We start from the raw sequence: 18,642 nt of genomic DNA, 5'->3' as shown, positions 1-18,642 counted from the left end.
ATAGGCGGGTATTATAAAATTTCGTAAAAAAATTTCGTATAGAAAATTTCGTCGGAGATGACTTTCCGTATAGGCAAGTTCATCAGAGATGACTTTTCGTATAGAAGAGTTCATCGGAGATGACTTTTCGTATAGAAAAGTTCATCGGAGATGACTTTTCGTATAGAAAAGTTCATCGGAGATGACTTTTCGTATAGAAAAGTTCATCGGAGATGACTTTTCGTATAGAAAAGTTCATCGGAGATGACTTTTCGTATAGAAAAGTTCATCGGAGATGACTTTTCGTATAGAAAAGTTCATCGGAGATGACTTTTCGTATAGAAAAGTTCATCGGAGATGACTTTTCGTATAGAAAAGTTCATCGGAGATGACTTTTCGTATAGAAAAGTTCATCGGAGATGACTTTTCGTATAGAAAAGTTCATCGGAGATGACTTTTCGTATAGAAAAGTTCATCGGAGATGACTTTTCGTATAGAAAAGTTCATCGGAGATGACTTTTCGTATAGAAAAGTTCATCGGAGATGACTTTTCGTATAGAAAAGTTCATCGGAGATGACTTTTCGTATAGAAAAGTTCATCGGAGATGACTTTTCGTATAGAAAAGTTCATCGGAGATGACTTTTCGTATAGAAGAGTTCATCGGAGATGACTTTTCGTATAGAAAAGTTCATCGGAGATGACTTTTCGTATAGAAAAGTTCATCGGTGATGACTTTTCGTATAGAAAAGTTCATCGGAGATGACTTTTCGTATAGAAAAGTTCATCGGAGATGACTTTTCGTATAGAAAAGTTCATCGGAGATGACTTTTCGTATAGAAAAGTTCATCGGAGATGACTTTTCGTATAGAAAAGTTCATCGGAGATGACTTTTCGTATAGAAAAGTTCATCGGAGATGACTTTTCGTATAGAAAAGTTCATCAGAGATGACTTTTCGTATAGAAAAGTTCATCGGAGATGACTTTTCGTATAGAAAAGTTCATCGGAGATGACTTTTCGGATAGAAAAGTTCATCGGAGATGACTTTTCGTATAGAAAAGTTCATCGGAGATGACTTTTCGTATAGAAAAGTTCATCGGAGATGACTTTTCGTATAGAAAAGTTCATCGGAGATGACTTTTCGTATAGAAAAGTTCATCGGAGATGACTTTTCGTATAGAAAAGTTCATCGGAGATGACTTTTCGTATAGAAAAGTTCATCGGAGATGACTTTTCGTATAGAAAAGTTCATCGGAGATGACTTTTCGTATAGGAAAGTTCATCGGAGATGACTTTTCGTATAGAAAAGTTCATCGGAGATGACTTTTCGTATAGAAAAGTTCATCGGAGATGACTTTTCGTATAGAAAAGTTCATCGGAGATGACTTTTCGTATAGAAAAGTTCATCGGAGATGACTTTTCGTATAGAAAAGTTCATCGGAGACGACTTTTCCTCTACAGAAAAGTTCATCGGAGACGAGTTTTCCTCTACAGAAAAGTTCATCGGAGATGACTTTTCCTCTACAGAAAAGTTCATCGAAGATGACTTTTCCTCTATAGAAAAGTTAATCGGAGATGACTCTATAGAAAACTTTTCCTCTATAGAAAAGTTCATCGGAGATGACTTTTCCTCTATAGAAAAGTTCATCGAAGATGACTTTTCCTCTATAGAAAAGTTCATCGAGGACGACTTTTCCTCTACAGAAAAGTTCATCGGAGATGACTTTTCCTCTACAGAAAAGTTCATCGAAGATGACTTTTCCTCTATAGAAAAGTTCATCGGAGATGACTTTTCCTCTATAGAAAAGTTCATCGGAGATGACTTTTCCTCTATAGAAAAGTTCATCGGAGATGACTTTTCCGCTATAGAAAAGTTCATCGGAGATGACTTTTCCTCTATAGAAAAGTTCATCGGAGATGACTTTTCCTCTATAGAAAAGTTCATCGGAGATGACTTTTCCTCTATAGAAAATTCATCGGAGATGACTTTTTCTCTATAGAAAAGTTCATCGGAAATTAATTTTTTTATAGACAACTTCCATGACTTAAGTTCATCGGAGATGACTTTTCGTATAGAAAAGTTCATCGGAGATGACTTTTCGTATAGAAAAGTTCATCGGAGATGACTTTTCGTATAGAAAAGTTCATCGGAGATGACTTTTCGTATAGAAAAGTTCATCGGAGATGACTTTTCGTATAGAAAAGTTCATCGGAGATGACTTTTCGTATAGAAAAGTTCATCGGAGATGACTTTTCGTATAGAAAAGTTCATCGGAGATGACTTTTCGTATAGAAAAGTTCATCGGAGATGACTTTTCCTCTATAGAAAAGTTCATGGGAGATGACTTTTCCTCTATAGAAAAGTTCATCGGAGATGACTTCTCCTCTATAGAAAAGTTCATCGGAGATGACTTCTCCTCTATAGAAAAGTTCATCGGAGATGACTTTTCCTCTATAGAAAAGTTCATCGGAGATGACTTTTCCTCTATAGTAAAGTTCATCGGAGATGACTTTTCCTCTATAGAAAAGTTCATCGGAGTTGACTTTTCCTCTATAGAAAAGTTCATCGGAGTTGACTTTTCCTCTATAGAAAAGTTCATCGGATATGACTTTTCCTATATAGAAAAATATATCGGGGATGACTTTTCCTCTATAGAAAAGTTCATCGGAGATGAATTTTCCTCTATAGAAAAGTTCATCGGAGATGAATTTTCCTCTATAGAAAAGTTCATCGGAGATGACTTTTCGTATAGAAAAGTTCATCGGAGATGACTTTTCGTATAGAAAAGTTCATCGGAGATGACTTTTCGTATAGAAAAGTTCATCGGAGATGACTTTTCGTATAGAAAAGTTCATCGGAGATGACTTTTCGTATAGAAAAGTTCATCGGAGATGACTTTTCGTATAGAAAAGTTCATCGGAGATGACTTTTCGTATAGAAAAGTTCATCGGAGATGACTTTTCGTATAGAAAAGTTCATCGGAGATGACTTTTCGTATAGAAAAGTTCATCGGAGATGACTTTTCGTATAGAAAAGTTCATCGGAGATGACTTTTCGTATAGAAAAGTTCATCGGAGATGACTTTTCGTATAGAAAAGTTCATCGGAGATGACTTTTCGTATAGAAAAGTTCATCGGAGATGACTTTTCGTATAGAAAAGTTCATCGGAGATGACTTTTCGTATAGAAAAGTTCATCGGAGATGACTTTTCCTATAGAAAATTTCATCGGAGATGACTTTTCGTATAGAAAAGTTCATCGGAGATGACTTTTCCTATAGAAAATTTCATCGGAGATGACTTTTCGTATAGAAAAGTTCATCGGAGATGACTTTTCGTATAGAAAAGTTCATCGGAGATGACTTTTCGTATAGAAAAGTTCATCGGAGATGACTTTTCCTATAGAAAATTTCATCGGAGATGACTTTTCGTATAGAAAAGTTCATCGGAGATGACTTTTCCTATAGAAAATTTCATCGGAGATGACTTTTCGTATAGAAAAGTTCATCGGAGATGACTTTTCCTATAGAAAATTTCATCGGAGATGACTTTTCGTATAGAAAAGTTCATCGGAGATGACTTTTCGTATAGAATTAATTTTTTTATACACAAATTTCATCTCTTACTATTACACGTTATGCCCCTGTCAACCTCCATGACAAAAGACTTTATTCTCTACGTTTTTATTTGCACTTGAACAAATCTAATCCAGTTTTCTGGCAAACATATTTCAAGATTTATGCTCCGAACTGTCGGATAAATGAAAAATTTATTATCGCTTCATTTTTCAAAATCATTAGAGAGGCAATAAAAAATCATTGAATCATTAAAATATTACAACCAGATTTTGGCAAACCGCAAAAAACTACCATTCAAGACAAAAAAAAATGCAAAAATTATAGCCATGTCCTAGGCTTGGTTCGGTTGTATAGTCTTTTGAACAAAAAAATAAATTTAATCGTAAAACTGTAACTTAGGCCTAGACACAGACAAACAAGACCAACAACAACAAAATCGTTATTATTAAATGTTATGCGGCTCTCATGTATCACCATTTGGCGTTAATTTATGTCCAGTCACAACTTCTACAGGCAGTTGTTAATTTAGTAACTAGAGGACGTACGTGAAATGCATTTTTGTCGTTTGGTTCGATAAACTAGTTGGCTAGTGAGCCGTTTGTTGGAGGTCTACAATATGGATGCATTTATTTGGCCAAAAGCGTTCATTGGTTGTGGCTATGCATGCTTGTCCGATTGTTCGACCGACCGACCGTCACATGCACATGACCAAAAGTCATTGATAACTCGAATATCAAATGTTGGACCAGATAATATGCGTATCAAAGAAATAATGCAACCATGATACAAAACACGAACAAATAGTTGTTAAGAAACTTCTAAAGGAGTAAATTTAAAATTATTGCCCATAAAAATTAACTAAAACAAGTAAAACAGAATCAGTTAAAGACCCACAGCTTATGACTGCAAAAAACCCAAAATGACTTACGAAATGATTCCTAAATTTAAAAAGAAATAAAATTTTCTTAGGAGAAAAATATGTTTCAGAAGTTTATTCCATTGGTAGATCCAATCAACACTTTGCTTCCCCTAGAAAAAAATTATACGGTTTTAGTTATTATCATAAGGACTACCCGCTATTAAAATTTTAAGACAATTCCATTAGCCCACTATTTAAATGTTCAACACAAAATAACTTATACCGCTGTAAACAGGACCACAAGGATTACCATCGTTGAAAATATTAAAACGATCCTCGAACAGCGCTCGAACTGCAATTAAGCGAAAATGTTGAACTTTTTTGAGGGAGGTAACCGAAGGTCTTGTCCTATAGGTTCCTTCTTGCAACTTGATGAACGTTTAGAAGAAATGTTATGATGTGCAAAGTTTCAGTCAAATTGTATAAGTTCATCAGTTAAGTGTTCATCAGTTATTTTTATTGGCAACGGCAGCGTTTTTTTTAGATCTTTTGGACCAATATCTCAGGTGGTATGGACTTGTCTCCTTAAATATATATGTATACCATAGGGACCGGACACATGTCCTTAATCTGCACTTTTGTGACCTTTTTATAGCGAGTACAAGAAGGAGTGGACCGATATAGTGAAAATTCGAACCTGATCTATGTCTGGATGCAAAGAGTTATCGGACACACCATTTTAGTGAAAATCTTTGAACTTGGGTTGCTGTTGTTGCATCTACAACACATGTATACGTTTTCATTTCATTGCTTTGGCTCCAACTTCAAGTTCAGAAATGAGGAGGCAGGAGTTAGGTGAGTTGGTTTAGCTGAGTGTTATTGTATGCTGGGCAGATGATCTAGGTTACGCCAACAATCCTTGCCAGTAAGAATTGAGACGGCTGCAAGAACTGGGTCTTAATTGCTCCAAAACAACTCTCGTTTGTCGAGGCAGCTACTTTTTTCGTTGCTACGGATTGTAGTTGATCTCCAACAACGGTATTCATACGATGGCCCTTATAGTCTCCGCGATTGCATCAGTACGAACACCACTTAATCCTGCCTGATGTGCCTTTTGTTGTAGAGGTTATCTTTTTTATTTTTGGAGCCCGTTATATCATGAAGATATTCCTTGATATGGCTGGACAGGGGTTACTTCTAAATGGTTTTGCCTTTCATGTTGTAACGACTCACCGACAAGATATTAGTCTCCACATGTTGGTGATCCACCGAAGACATGAAAAGGCACCCTGTTTCAGTTCTCAGCTATGCATTCTGACAAGTTTGTAAGTCTTCCATTACGTATCACTTCCCAGCAAAATTTGAAGGAAGGAGTTCCATGTGATGATGTGATTTCATGGCATCTTTTGCAAACAAAGTCGTGAAAGATCCGATATTTTCATTAGCATTTCAACCAATACAAAGGAAGTCGTGAAAGATCCGATCTTTTCATCAGCATTTGAACCCATGCAAAGGAAGTCGTGAAAGATCCGATCTTTTCATCAGCATTTGAACCCATTCCATTCATCCAATAGAGATGAATTTTGTGTTTTTATTTATACACATTTTTCTAAATATATAAGATTAATTATTTACAATAGGCTTGATGTTGTCGGAGACTCGAAAGCACAACCAACGTTGTTAAAACTCGCGTCGTAGTGATAATGTCATTGCAAAGAGTTGGTGAAAATGACATTGGAGGAAATGACATGCCAAAGAATTGGTGAAAATGACATGTCAAAGCATTGGTGTAAATGACATGCTTTGGATCCAACAATGAATAGCATCTTTTGGGGTCCACGCTCATATAAAATTCATCGATGAAGATGCTAAAAAGATGACATGCTGGGTTACGTTGGCAAACCACATTGGCACCGCATAGCTTAACAAAAACCAAACTATCGTGGTGTATCTGATTAACAAGCTTTCTTTATCTGCTCCCCAAGTGCTGCCGACTAGGGACTTGAGGACCTTGTTCCTACTTCTCATCTTATAGCTAATAGATGTGGCATACGCGAACGACTTGTATAACATATTGAATGCGCCATCCAGGACTTTTGGGTAATTATTGGTCGAAATTCTTTACCCGTCGACCTGCACATGTGGAGAACATTGTTGATGTTTACTTAGAAGTGGATATTTTCATATTCCTCGCTAGGAAAAACTCAACAATATCAATGAGATAGTCACATGGTCTGACACAAATGTTATCAGCGGTAGGCCATACAATCATCTGCGTACGTAATTATTCAATGCCATCGGGAAAAAAGGTGCAAACAACTTTTTTTTTTTTTAAACGGCGTTTTGTATTTTAAGATGTGAAAAGTTTTTATAAAAACCTGTTATGACTGCACGTAGTATCCAATTGAAATTCATCGGTAGGTCATAGCTCCCATATAACGGTACCGCCCAATTTTAGATATTTTGGGGGGGGTTTTATCGACAATTTTTAAAGGATTCGGCTTTTCGGATTTTGGTGTTCCGACTTCTTGGAACGTAAGAATTCTACAAAATAGACGTTGTAACAGTTTTGGCCAGAAAATTTGGATTTAAAACCATAGTGAAAAGGTAGGAAGACATTTGGCATTTATGATTCTCAGTGGTTAAGACTTCCCCACCAAAAATAGTGGACATAGGCCCATGTTTTGATATACCCCCTATTGATTGGTACCTTTCGATACTCAGTAGTTTGAAGGTTTCAGCCGCGTTATTTAAACGAAATGACTGAAAATTTGTACATATTTAGCCCAGGATTTTTTCAGTACAAATCCATGTTTTTATATAGTCCCCATAAAGTGCAACCTCCCGATTTTCAGTATTTAATGTGGCTATTATTCCATCGGAATGTATGAAATTTGGTATTTAGTCTACGTTGGAGCTTGTAACGTGACAATTGGCACATACATACATACAACAACACCTACCGCCTTTCCCTCCCATCGTAAATCAGCATGCACTTAACAGCACCTTAATCTACCCCAGTCGTGAATTGAAGTCTTTCGCTTGCTGTAATCAATGCAGAATTATTCTCACTCACTGAGCCTTTAGTATTTCAGTTTTCGTCGTTGAAGTTACCTTGCTATTGCTGGGGCTTGCTATGCACCAAGGAGGGATGATGTTGGTAATTTTTGGAAGGGACTACCAATTGTGGCGGTTCTATTGATACATTCACACTTCGGTTTACTGTCCCACACAGAGATTCTGTTCTCTGTGCTACACGAAGACTTCGGATTTCTGTCCCACACGAGAGCTTCGTCTTTCCGTCCCATACATAGACTTCAGTATACTATCCCGTAAAGAAACCTCGGTTCCTTGTACATAGTTATATTCAGATAGTTTGTACGAGATCGTAACTTTCTGTCCCACACAGAGACTTCGGTATACTGCCCCACACAGAAACCTCGGTTCCCTATTCATAGTAACTGTAGTAGCGGCAGCTAGTTATTACATCGTCGTTATTATCCGAGCTCCAGAAATCATCAGTCAACACGTTCCCGATCATCACTTAATCTTCGAAATAACCAGCTTAATTTTAATGGTTTTAGCCACATTATTCAATCGAAATAGCTGAAATTTGATATTTAGTCTTCGTTGGGATGGGGGCTATACCAAAACATGGACCCAGGGACTCCATTTTCAACACCTTCAATACTATTGATATAAGCAGTTTTGACCCAAATTGTGTCAGCCTACGTCAAGTGGCTCGGCAGTTAAAGAGTTTTAACCCAAGGTTTGGGTAAATACTCGAAATCGGGGTAGCCTTATATGGGGGTTATAATAAAACGTGGACCTACGTTGACAAATGTTTGCGAGCATATCTTATACTCATTGAGGACTCACTCTGCCAAATTACAGCCAATTTGGTTGTAAAATGTGGCTAATAGGTGAAAAATACCTTAAATCGGGAGGTACGGATATATGGGGGCTATATCAAAACATTTGGGTATTTACTATATTGAATCGCCAATACAACATCTTACACCCAATTCTTGGGTACAGGCTGTGAAATCGTTTTAAAATGGACAGTTTTACAATACTTTAAACAAGTGGGTAAATACCCGAGTATTTACCCAAATGTTGGGTAAAAACTCTTTAACTGTCGAACTACTTGACGTAGGCTGTCAAAATTTGGCTCAAAACATTCTTATATCAATAGCATTAAAGGCATTGAAAATGCAGTCGCTGGGTCTATGTTTTGGTATAGCCCCCATATAGCCGTACCTCCCGATTTCAAAAACCCATATTGGGGCTACAAGAAAACGTAGACCTACGTCGACAATTTTTTGCAACGATATTTTATACATATCACTGTACCAAATTACAGTCAGTATGATTGTAAAATGAGGCTAATAGGTAAAAAATACCTTAAATCGGGAGGTACGGATATATGGGGGCTATATCAAAACATGGACCCAGAGACCCCATGTTCAGTACCAGAAGTTCTTTTGACATAAGAAAGATTTATGCCAAGTTTTGTCAGCCTACGTCAAGTGGTTCGGCAGTTAAAGAATTTTTACCCAACATTTGGGTAAATACTCGAAATGGGGGTACCCCTATATGGGGGCTATTAGAAAACGTGGACCTATGTTGACAAGTTTTTGGTAGGATATTTTCTACATATTGAGAACTCACTATGCCAAATTTCAGCCAATATTATTGTACAATGATGCTAATAGGTAAAAAATACCTTTAATCGGGAGGTACGGATATATGGGGGCTATATCAATACATGGACCCAGAGACCCCATTTTCAATAACTTTAATACTATTGATATAAGAAAGTTTTGAGCCAAATTTTGACAGCCTACGTCAAGTGGTTCGGCAGATAAAGAGTTTTTACCCAATATTTGGGTAAATACGCGAAATCGGGGTACCCTTATATGGGGGCTATTAGAAAACGTGGACCTATGTTGAAAAATTTTTGAAAGGATATTTTCTACACATTGAGAACTCACTGTACCAAACTACAGCCAATGTTATTGTAAAATGTGGCTAATAGACAAAAAATACCTTAAATCGGGAGGTACGGTTATATGGGGGCTATATCAAAATATGGACCCAGAGACCCCATTTTCAATACTAGATATTCTCTTGATATAAGTAAGATTTGAGCCAAATTTTGTCAGCCTACGTCAAGTGGTTCGGCAGTTAATGAGTTTTTACCCAACACTTGGGTAAATACTCGGGTATTTACCCAAGTATTTACCCACTGGTTTAAAGTATTGTAAAACTATCCATTTTGAAACGATTTCATAACCTAAACCCAGAAATAGGGTCTAAGATGTTGTATTGGCGATTCAATATAGTAAATACCCAAATAAATACCCACAAATGGGTATTTACCCTGTATTTACCCAATTTACCGGGTATTTACCCATTGGGTATTTACCCACTCCACTGTCCACCTCTATCTATAATATCGAAAAAAAAAATAGTAAAAACTTGTAGATTCTTGCAGTTCCATTTATTCCCAGCAAAAATTCGGATCCATTAGTCATTACGTAACCCATTACAAAGTAATGTAAACAAGCTTCTTTTCCCATTACAAGTAGTCTGAAAAGTAATGGGATACTTCTTAAAAAAATTACAAGGCAAACCTACTTACTTTGCTCCTCACTAAGTAATGAGGACGTTGGCACAGTGAGTGTGTGTCCGACTATAACTCCTAGGGTTGTGTGTTCAACGCTCACTGTCGGCACGCGAGTTTTTTTTTAATTAAAAAATAACAGTTCGTGGTGCACATGTGCACGGCACATTTAAGTTCTTAAGCAACCCTTAATGTTCATGTGCGTGGCATAGTATGTAGTGTCTTTGGCTACCCTGTAGGGACTGTAGTCGATTTAAAGCCCACATAAAGCTAGTTTTTTTTAACATGGCTTTTTATCGATTATGTATTTTCCCTGAGCGCCTAAGTAGTCAGTATTGTCAAACGCCAGATAACTTTTCGACTGATAATAAACTAACTTTATTTTGCCTATTTGTAGTCAGTTTAAAACATAATGTGAAAAAAAACAATTTTTGTTTCTGTTTTTTTTTTTTTTTTTTTTTTGACTTTTCACATTGTCTCTCTCTTTTTTGTTAGAGAGATGAAGGGGCAAATTTGTATATTTCCTTTGTGTTCCTTTTTAATTCCAGAATAATATGAGTAATATGTACGAATATCCAGTCCATCAACACTGTATTCTATAATTGGATGCTGCATTTATACGAAGAATATTAAGAAAAAGCAAGTGTGAATTATTTATACATTTGTGCCTTATTTTTTTCGAAAAACACAAATACTTTGCAGAAGGTACATGTTCCTGTTTTCAGAGTGGTTGATCTCTAGATAACTTTTCGACCAATATAATGTTAGTCGAAAAATAGTGCAGACATGGACAATTGCCGAAATTTTTTTCTGTTCAAAGTGGTTCCTCTCTAGATAATTTTTCAGCCAGTTTTTAGACAGTTTAAAAATAAATGATCTATTATCAATCATTTTATCAACTGGGTGATAAAAGTCCGACAGGGTAGAAATCAGAGGGTTCGTGTGTTCAAATAAAGTAAAGTAAAATAAAAGTAAGAAGTGTGATGAAATTAAAAAAAATCTCTACATCAACTGTTCTAAAAATAGATTTTTTTCAACTTCTAGTGGCCACAGAATAACTAGTTATTCTAGTGGTCATAAAATAACTACAAACTGAGTGCGACATGCCCTTGTAAAAATAATGGGGAAGAAAGGGGGTTTGCGAGTAGTTACGGCTGCCAATATCCCTTACAAAACCCATGGTTTTGGGAGGATTTTTTGCTGGGTTATTACAAATATTTTAACCTTTGTTTCCATAAATCATAAAAAAGAAGACAACTATTAATACCTGCATCTTATTACCGTGAATTTTGTATGTTTTACTTATTATTTTGTTTTAGTCGTATGTATGTACTTGAATACTGCCACTAACCTTTGTCATAATTTACAGACTGTCCAAAATTATTGGTAATCTAGGCAATAACATTGATGGCTTACCTTTCGGTTAGCAGCACCAACCAACAAAAGATCCATCATGTTAGTCAAAATACCATGAAATGGCATTTTGTTGTTGTCGAGATGCTCTTTTTAAGCATTTTTTATATAATTTATGTCAGTTGGTTCTTTTGAGCTGATTATAGTTTTAGTTGTTGTAAACCGCTCGCTCCAATGACAATTGTTACAAACGAAGCAGTCATTAGTGGGTGTTTGTGGTTGCAATAATTCCATGGTATGCATAGTTCAAAGCTTATTTTGTGTTCAGTAACTCAGAGAAAAATGTGTGGCTAAGATCGTGAATTCTAGAATTAGTTTTCAACTGAGTCGCTTCAGCCCGTCCATAATAAAGGCGTCCACCTGATCGTTCTGGAGTTTGTCTATAGGGACACTCTTCAGATTCTCTGCCCTTCAGCTCGCCTCTAAAGACTGCCTTCAGCTCATCTATAAAGACTCCCTCCAGTTCGACTCTTAAAACTTCCTTCAGCTCGCTATAAAGACTATTTTCAGCTTGTCTATAAAGACTGCATGTAGCTCGCATGTAAAGAGTCTCTTCCCCACATTTGAAATTTTGAACATGTACTAAATTTATTTCCATGAGTGTAAGACTTCGCCTTGTCTCATTACAACATGTAAAAATCTTGTTTGTTATTCGGTGTTTAATTGAATTTTAAATATTTCGATAAGAATTAAGCGACGACAATAACACCCCAAAATGCAATGCGAACGAACACTTAACTCCAAAACAATGTAGGTGGAGTCACACTAAATAATGTTCGACTATCAGTTACATGTGGTGCGGTAAAAACACTAGACGGACGATGACAACAACGTTAGACATACCGTTTTTTATCGAATAGTTTTCTAACGCCCAAATGAATGTGTAGACAAATCATTAAAAACAACGACTTATACACTGAGAGAAATTTTATTTATGGAGTTAAGTAAAGAACTACGCTCATTGATTTTTAGAAGGGAATTTGAGAAAAATCTGTGGTACAATTGAGGCATACGCCCTTAGAAGAAATAATGAGAGCACAGAAATTGTGGAACAAAATAGTGTCAATGGCAAAAGATTGAGAAGTTTGCATGTTTTTATCCGAAAAATTTTGGCAAACTTCTTGAAAACCTATGAAAATGCACGATGAACCTATTTTTTCTTCGACTTTTAACATTTGAGTTTTATTTTCCTATCAATATATCTAATACTGTGACATATGCATATCTTAAATGTCAAAGAATTGTAATCGTGACCAAACAAAAAATTTTTCGTATCTAAATTTCAAAACCATGCACAAAATTCATTTTTCACAAACAATAAAAAAGACCGGCGATCGTATGAATTAATTAAATCGTAAATTTGTTTCTGTAGTTGTTGGAAACGTGATACAATGACTTTTGATGGATGGAAATCTTCAAACTAAAAAAAAAACACACAAAAACGAATTACCATAACCGCAAAACGTATCAGCAATATTCTAACGTTCAGCTATTACAGATCCGCAATAATTATCGCAATGAATTGGTGTTAAGTTAATGCGGTTTTTGGCTGGAGGGCTGCAGCGGAAAGGATTATTTTAGTATGGAAGTCTATATGATTTGAAAAAAATGCGAAATATAATTTTAACACCCACATTTGAATGGAAACGAATTGGAAATTCCCATGGCAATATAAAGTTTCAGTTTTTTGGGAACTCAAACGAGTTCAAAAGAGTTAATTTTCAAAAACTGCAATCATTGACAATGTATAACATGCTGGCGTTTCTAGAATGGTGAAAAAAATTGAACGAGCTGTTTTGGGGTTTGTTAGAATGTTTTAGATATGCAGTATATGTATATCATTTGTGAGAATGTATTATGAAACATTATTAAGTAAGAATAGGCTTTGTCGACAGCCAAATACCCCCAGTCTATGGGCCATTATCATATGTTTTCTTTTACTATTGGATGGATTTGAAAACCCAAATAAACCAATTTGGGAGCATTAAATTTATAATTTTCACATTAAAATTTAATGTCAAAAAGGTCCGCCTTATAATTTAATGATCACTTTTAACGGCGTTAAGTTCCGGGTCGGGTCGAACTTTTTCTACCTTGACCACGAGTCGACTTGAAGTAAAATGGAACATTTTGTTTCCTATCGTTTATGAAAGTACTAAGTTCTTCTGCCACATTAAGGCCTATTCCTAGGATAAGTGGAATATGCTAACTGATAAATATCACTTTCTTTTAAACAAGGTTTAATACCAATGGAACATCTATGTTTTCTATCCATAAAGAATCCGAAATAACAAATTACAGTCACTTCCATAGAACAATTCTTTAAAAGACTTCACACATCGGGTGGTATCGTGGTATCTGTTCAAATTTCGATAGAGGTTTCTCGGATTGGAAGGTTAATCCGAGAAACCTCTATCGAAATTTGAACAGAAAATATTAGCCATTTCGGTTGAATAACGTGGCTAAAACCTTCAAAATACCAAAAAGCGTGATGTACGTTCTATGCGGCTAAAAACTGGACCTGTACCGATCATTCTAAATACCAATTTTCAGACATTTCGGCTAGATAATGTCGCTAAAACTTTCAAAATACCGAAAATCGCGAGCAGGTTCTATGGGGCTACATCAACAGGTGGGCCTAGACCGTCAATTCCCTGCAGTAATGTTGTGTATTCCTAACGAAGACTAAATACCAAATTTTAAACCATTTCAGTGGGATTAAGGCTACAAACTTCAAAATACCGAAAATCGAAAGGGACCTTTCTATGGGGGCTATATGAAGGCGTAGACCTATACCGACAAATTTCTGGTGGAAAGTTTTATAGCCCCGACAAAGACTAAATAGCAAATTTTAGTCACAGACCACAACCTTCAAAATAGTGATAATCGGGAGTTACAATTCTATGGGGGCTATCTAAAAATATGGACCTATACTACTAATTCTCTTCTGAAATATGTTATACTTACTTACTTAGCTGGCCCATTACAGAACATTTATTCTATAGGCCGAACTAAGAAAAGATCTCCAATTCTCTCTATTTGTTGCTTCGCTTTCTGGAATACCGCGCCTTTTCATCTCATCATCCACTTGTTTGCGCCATATATTCCTTGGCCTGCCAATTCTGCGTGCACCGCCAAGCGGTCCGTGTTTATACACCTTTTTAGCGGGGTCATCATCGCTCATTCTTATGATATGGCCTAGCCAACGCAATCGCTGCATCTCGAAGAATTTTTCTCTCAAACACACCAAGCACTGCCATGTCAGCTTGCGCAAGTACCCAGGCTTCGGAGCCATACATCAGCACGGGTAGTATCAGTGTTTTGTAGAGCGTTATTTTTGTTTGACGAGATGTGGCTTTGTTTTTAAATTGCTTACTTAGACCATAGTAGCATCTGTTGGCCAATATAATTCTTCTTTTTATTTCACAACTGATGTCGTTTGTTGTGTTTACGGAGGTGCCGAGGTAGACAAAGTCTTTTACTACCTCAATATTATAGGAACCAACTTCCACAGTCGGTCCGAGCTCAATGGACGCATTGCGCGTCGACACCATCGACTTGGTCTTCTCACCGTTTGCCGCCAGACCCACTTTAGCAGATTCTCCTTCGACCTTTATAAAGGTATCAGTTACTTCTTTTACTGATCGGCCCATGATGTCTATATCATCAGCATAAGCAAGTAACATGTGACTATTGGTGTAGATTGTGCCACTTCTTTTGACGTTTGCCTCTCGTATAACCTTTTCCAGCAGGATGTTGAAGAGATCACACGAAAGGCTGTCTCCTTGTCTGAAACCTCGTTTGGTACCAAACTCTTTCCTATTTTAACTGAGGACCTCGTGCCAGTCAAAGTCATTTTATAAAACCGGATGAGCTTTGCGGGGATACCAAATTAAGACATGGCTTGGAATACCCTTGAACGCAGCGGGCTGTCGAAGGCTGCTTTATAATCGACAAAAAGGTGGTAGGTGTCGATCTGCATCTCTTGGGTCTTCTCCAGGATTTGCCGCAGGGTAAATATCTGGTCAATGGTGGACTTGCCAGGTCTAAAGCCGCATTGGTATGGTCCAATTATCTCGTTGACCATAGGCCTTAGTCGTTCGCACAATATCCTGACACGATCTTGTAGGCAATAGGGAGTACACTTATGCCCCTATAGTTAGAGCATACAGTCTTATCTCCCTTCTTGTGGACGGGGCACAGGATACTCAGGTTCCAATCGTCGGGTACTCGTTCTTCCTGCCAGATGGTGCTAACTAGCTGATGAATACACCTTATCAGCGTGTCGCCTCCGGTTTTGAACAGCTCGGCTGGTAAGCCATCGGCTCTTGCTGCCTTATTATTCTTCAAATCGGCTGAATTGCTGTCTTTACCTCATCTTGGCTGGGCGGTATACATTCAATACCATCTTCTGGGATTGGGACTGTGGTATCTTCGTCGTCTTCGCTGCTATTGGATACCAACAGTTTTGAAAAATGTTCTTTCCATATCCTGAGTACACTATATGTTATACACCAATCGAAAACTAAATATACTGAATTTCATCCATTTCGGTTTGCAAGTGACGCTGAAACCTTTAAAATACCCAAAATCGGAAGCGACCGTTCTATGATGGCTATATGAAGACGTGGACCTATTCCGACAAATTTCTAGTGGAAAATTGTATACCCCCAACGAAGATTAAATGCTAAATATTTTATACCACGATGGAGGTCTAAGTACCAAATTTCAGTTATTTCGGTGGAAGATTAAGGCCACAACCTTAAAAATACCAAAATACGGACGGACAGAAGGACTTGGTTATATCAACATAGAATTTTATGCTGATCAAGATTATATACAAAATATAGGATCTCTGACGAATATTTCAATGTGTTAGCAAACCATTATCCGCTATTAAAATTTCAACACGATCCGAAAGTCGCCTTAATTTTATGCTGATCAAGATTATATACAACTTATAGGGTTTTCGACGAATATTTCGATGCGTTACAAACGGAATGACAAAATTAATTATAATTTAATTAACTATATATTATGGTGGAGGGTAACACAATAATAGGAGTAGTTGACCTAAATTTACTATGAACAGATCGCTAGCTTGAAAAGTGAATAGAATTTTTGTAGTTGAAGTATAGCGTTTGTGGGGTAGGTATCATAAACAGTGGACCTAATCCCATTCAAGTCCATCTCAAATACCCCATAATCCTTCTTATGTAAGAATACCACTTTGGGCGGGATTTTGGGAGAATAAAATTATAACAAAGACCGCAAGCACTACTAAACGCTTAAGAGCCGGAAGTGTATAAAATGGTGACCCGAAATACTGGGACATTTCGAGCACATACGTCCAAAAGTAGCGGCTTCCTTTAGCAAACCACTATCCGCTATTAAAATTTCAACACGATCCGAAAGTCGCCTTAAACTGGATTTATCTCCAACCTCGATTTCAGTTCACTTCAGTTGGTCGTAGTAGGATTTGTAGAGTTTTTGGGTCACTACGTCAGGAAGCATGGTCAGGCCCACGAAAACATTATATAGCCGTAAACACAAGTCCACAAGGAGTACCTTCGGTAAAAATTACAAAACTATCCCCGATGAGCCATTAAACTGCTCATCAGACATTTTAGTTTGTGCCGTCAAGGTTTATAGAACTTTCGAGCTATTACACCGTCCGACAATTTTCAAAAAATTTCGTTACACATGAACCGGAGTAAAATGGAGTAAAATAACATTTAAGATTTTTCGTTTTCTTATCCTGTTGACCTTTTAAAGGGCATTCAAATTTCAAAGGACAACATTTTCAAAATAATATTTTAAATACTGTTACGGAATTAGGTTTAACTAATCTCCGTGTAGACGTTGTTTTATTCCCCAATACGATTCGTACCAAATAAAACAGGGTTCGTTTTAGATTACGTTTCTACAATGCTTTATTTACTTTATTACACTTATTCAGAACCGACTTTAATTACAAAGCACACAGCAAGTCTCTAGTTAGCACGCAGCTCTTATTTAACCGATCTGTTCAGTTCAACGCTTAAAACACAACTCACTTGTCATTGCCAGTTCCCCTGTATTTATACCCCAAAGTCTCCTTGGTCTAGAATTATCCAGAAAGTCTGGCAACACCTCGAATCTGTGCAACGAACACACAGACGCACATTCGCACTAAGCGAACAACCATACTCACATACATACATGGGGGGAATACAGGCGGACGACAAGCAAAGTAATGACATAATTACAACAACAAACAAATGCAAGAAAGAAGTAGCAACTAAACGATAATTACATGATTATGGCAAAACAAAATAAAAGCACATTAATGAAAGGTAAAGTAACATCTAGAATAATGAAGAGAGTTCTACATGGTAGTTGTTGTTGCTTAAATAAAGTAACTGCGTAATAAAAACTTTACGTTACAATTCAAATTTTTAAATTAACGGAAATTAAACTAAACTAACTTAAACCTATCAGTTACATTCGTAACAATACATACTTGTACTTACCGCACGAAGCTGGTGTTGGTGGCAAATTAAAGAGGAGAGTATTCTCATTTATTGCATGCAAGGATAAAAAAGGATTGAAAAATGACAAAGCAATATGTGGTAGCTATACGGCGCCAGTGTGGTATTCCAATGTTACCTCTACGCAGTGGAAGAATATTCAGACCTGGCAGAATACTCCTATGAAGGCTGCAACAGGGTGCCTTTTATAACATCTTCATGTAGAGACGAAGATTTTATGGTGCAAAAGCACAACAAACTGTTGTCGAGACAATATCTGCTTGGGTTTTTCTGCCATGAGCAACCTGCCACAATCTAGTGGACAGGCTTCCCTCACCCAGACATGTCAGGAGATATCTTCATAATCTATGGAGAAGTTCAATGGTACAAACGAGAATCTTTGAATCAACGAGCCTATCAGCCAGCATTGAATAGCAGTCACACAGATGCCGTTGCGCAGGTAGTACAAACCCAGCAAAATTAAATAGTGGCATAGCTCAAAAAATGCGTTTTCTGAGTTAGCAATTTCTATTTTTTCTAAGAATTTTACTTTATCTTGTGTCAAATTAAACTCATAGAGTTACAGCTCATTTTCAACGGGTTTGGCATAATTCATCAAAAAAGTTTTTTGAATTTATGAAGCACTAAAAAACTTCAAATCATGCTTGATCTTGCACAGA

At 36.8% G+C, this 18,642-nt stretch overlaps 1 protein-coding gene across 3 annotated transcripts in view; it reads right to left on the bottom strand.

Annotated features, from left to right (window-relative positions):
• Buffy (BCL2 family apoptosis regulator buffy) overlaps positions 1-18,642 on the bottom strand; it is a 67,795-nt gene that overhangs the window by 37,350 nt on the left and 11,803 nt on the right. Inside the window, exon 1 of one of the 3 annotated variants that reach the window (XM_073957819.1) lies at positions 17,966-18,103. The exons of the other annotated variants lie outside the window; for them this stretch is intronic. The gene's annotated coding sequence lies outside the window, so the exon portion shown is untranslated. Of the gene's footprint in view, positions 1-17,965; positions 18,104-18,642 lie in introns of those variants that run through there. 3 annotated transcript variants of the gene reach the window in all.

Source organism: Musca autumnalis, unplaced genomic scaffold (assembly GCF_047663935.1).
Source record: "Musca autumnalis isolate F117 unplaced genomic scaffold, ASM4766393v1 scaffold_5, whole genome shotgun sequence".
Taxonomy (NCBI): domain Eukaryota; kingdom Metazoa; phylum Arthropoda; class Insecta; order Diptera; family Muscidae; genus Musca; species Musca autumnalis.
This window is presented reverse-complemented; position numbering and strand designations above follow the sequence as displayed.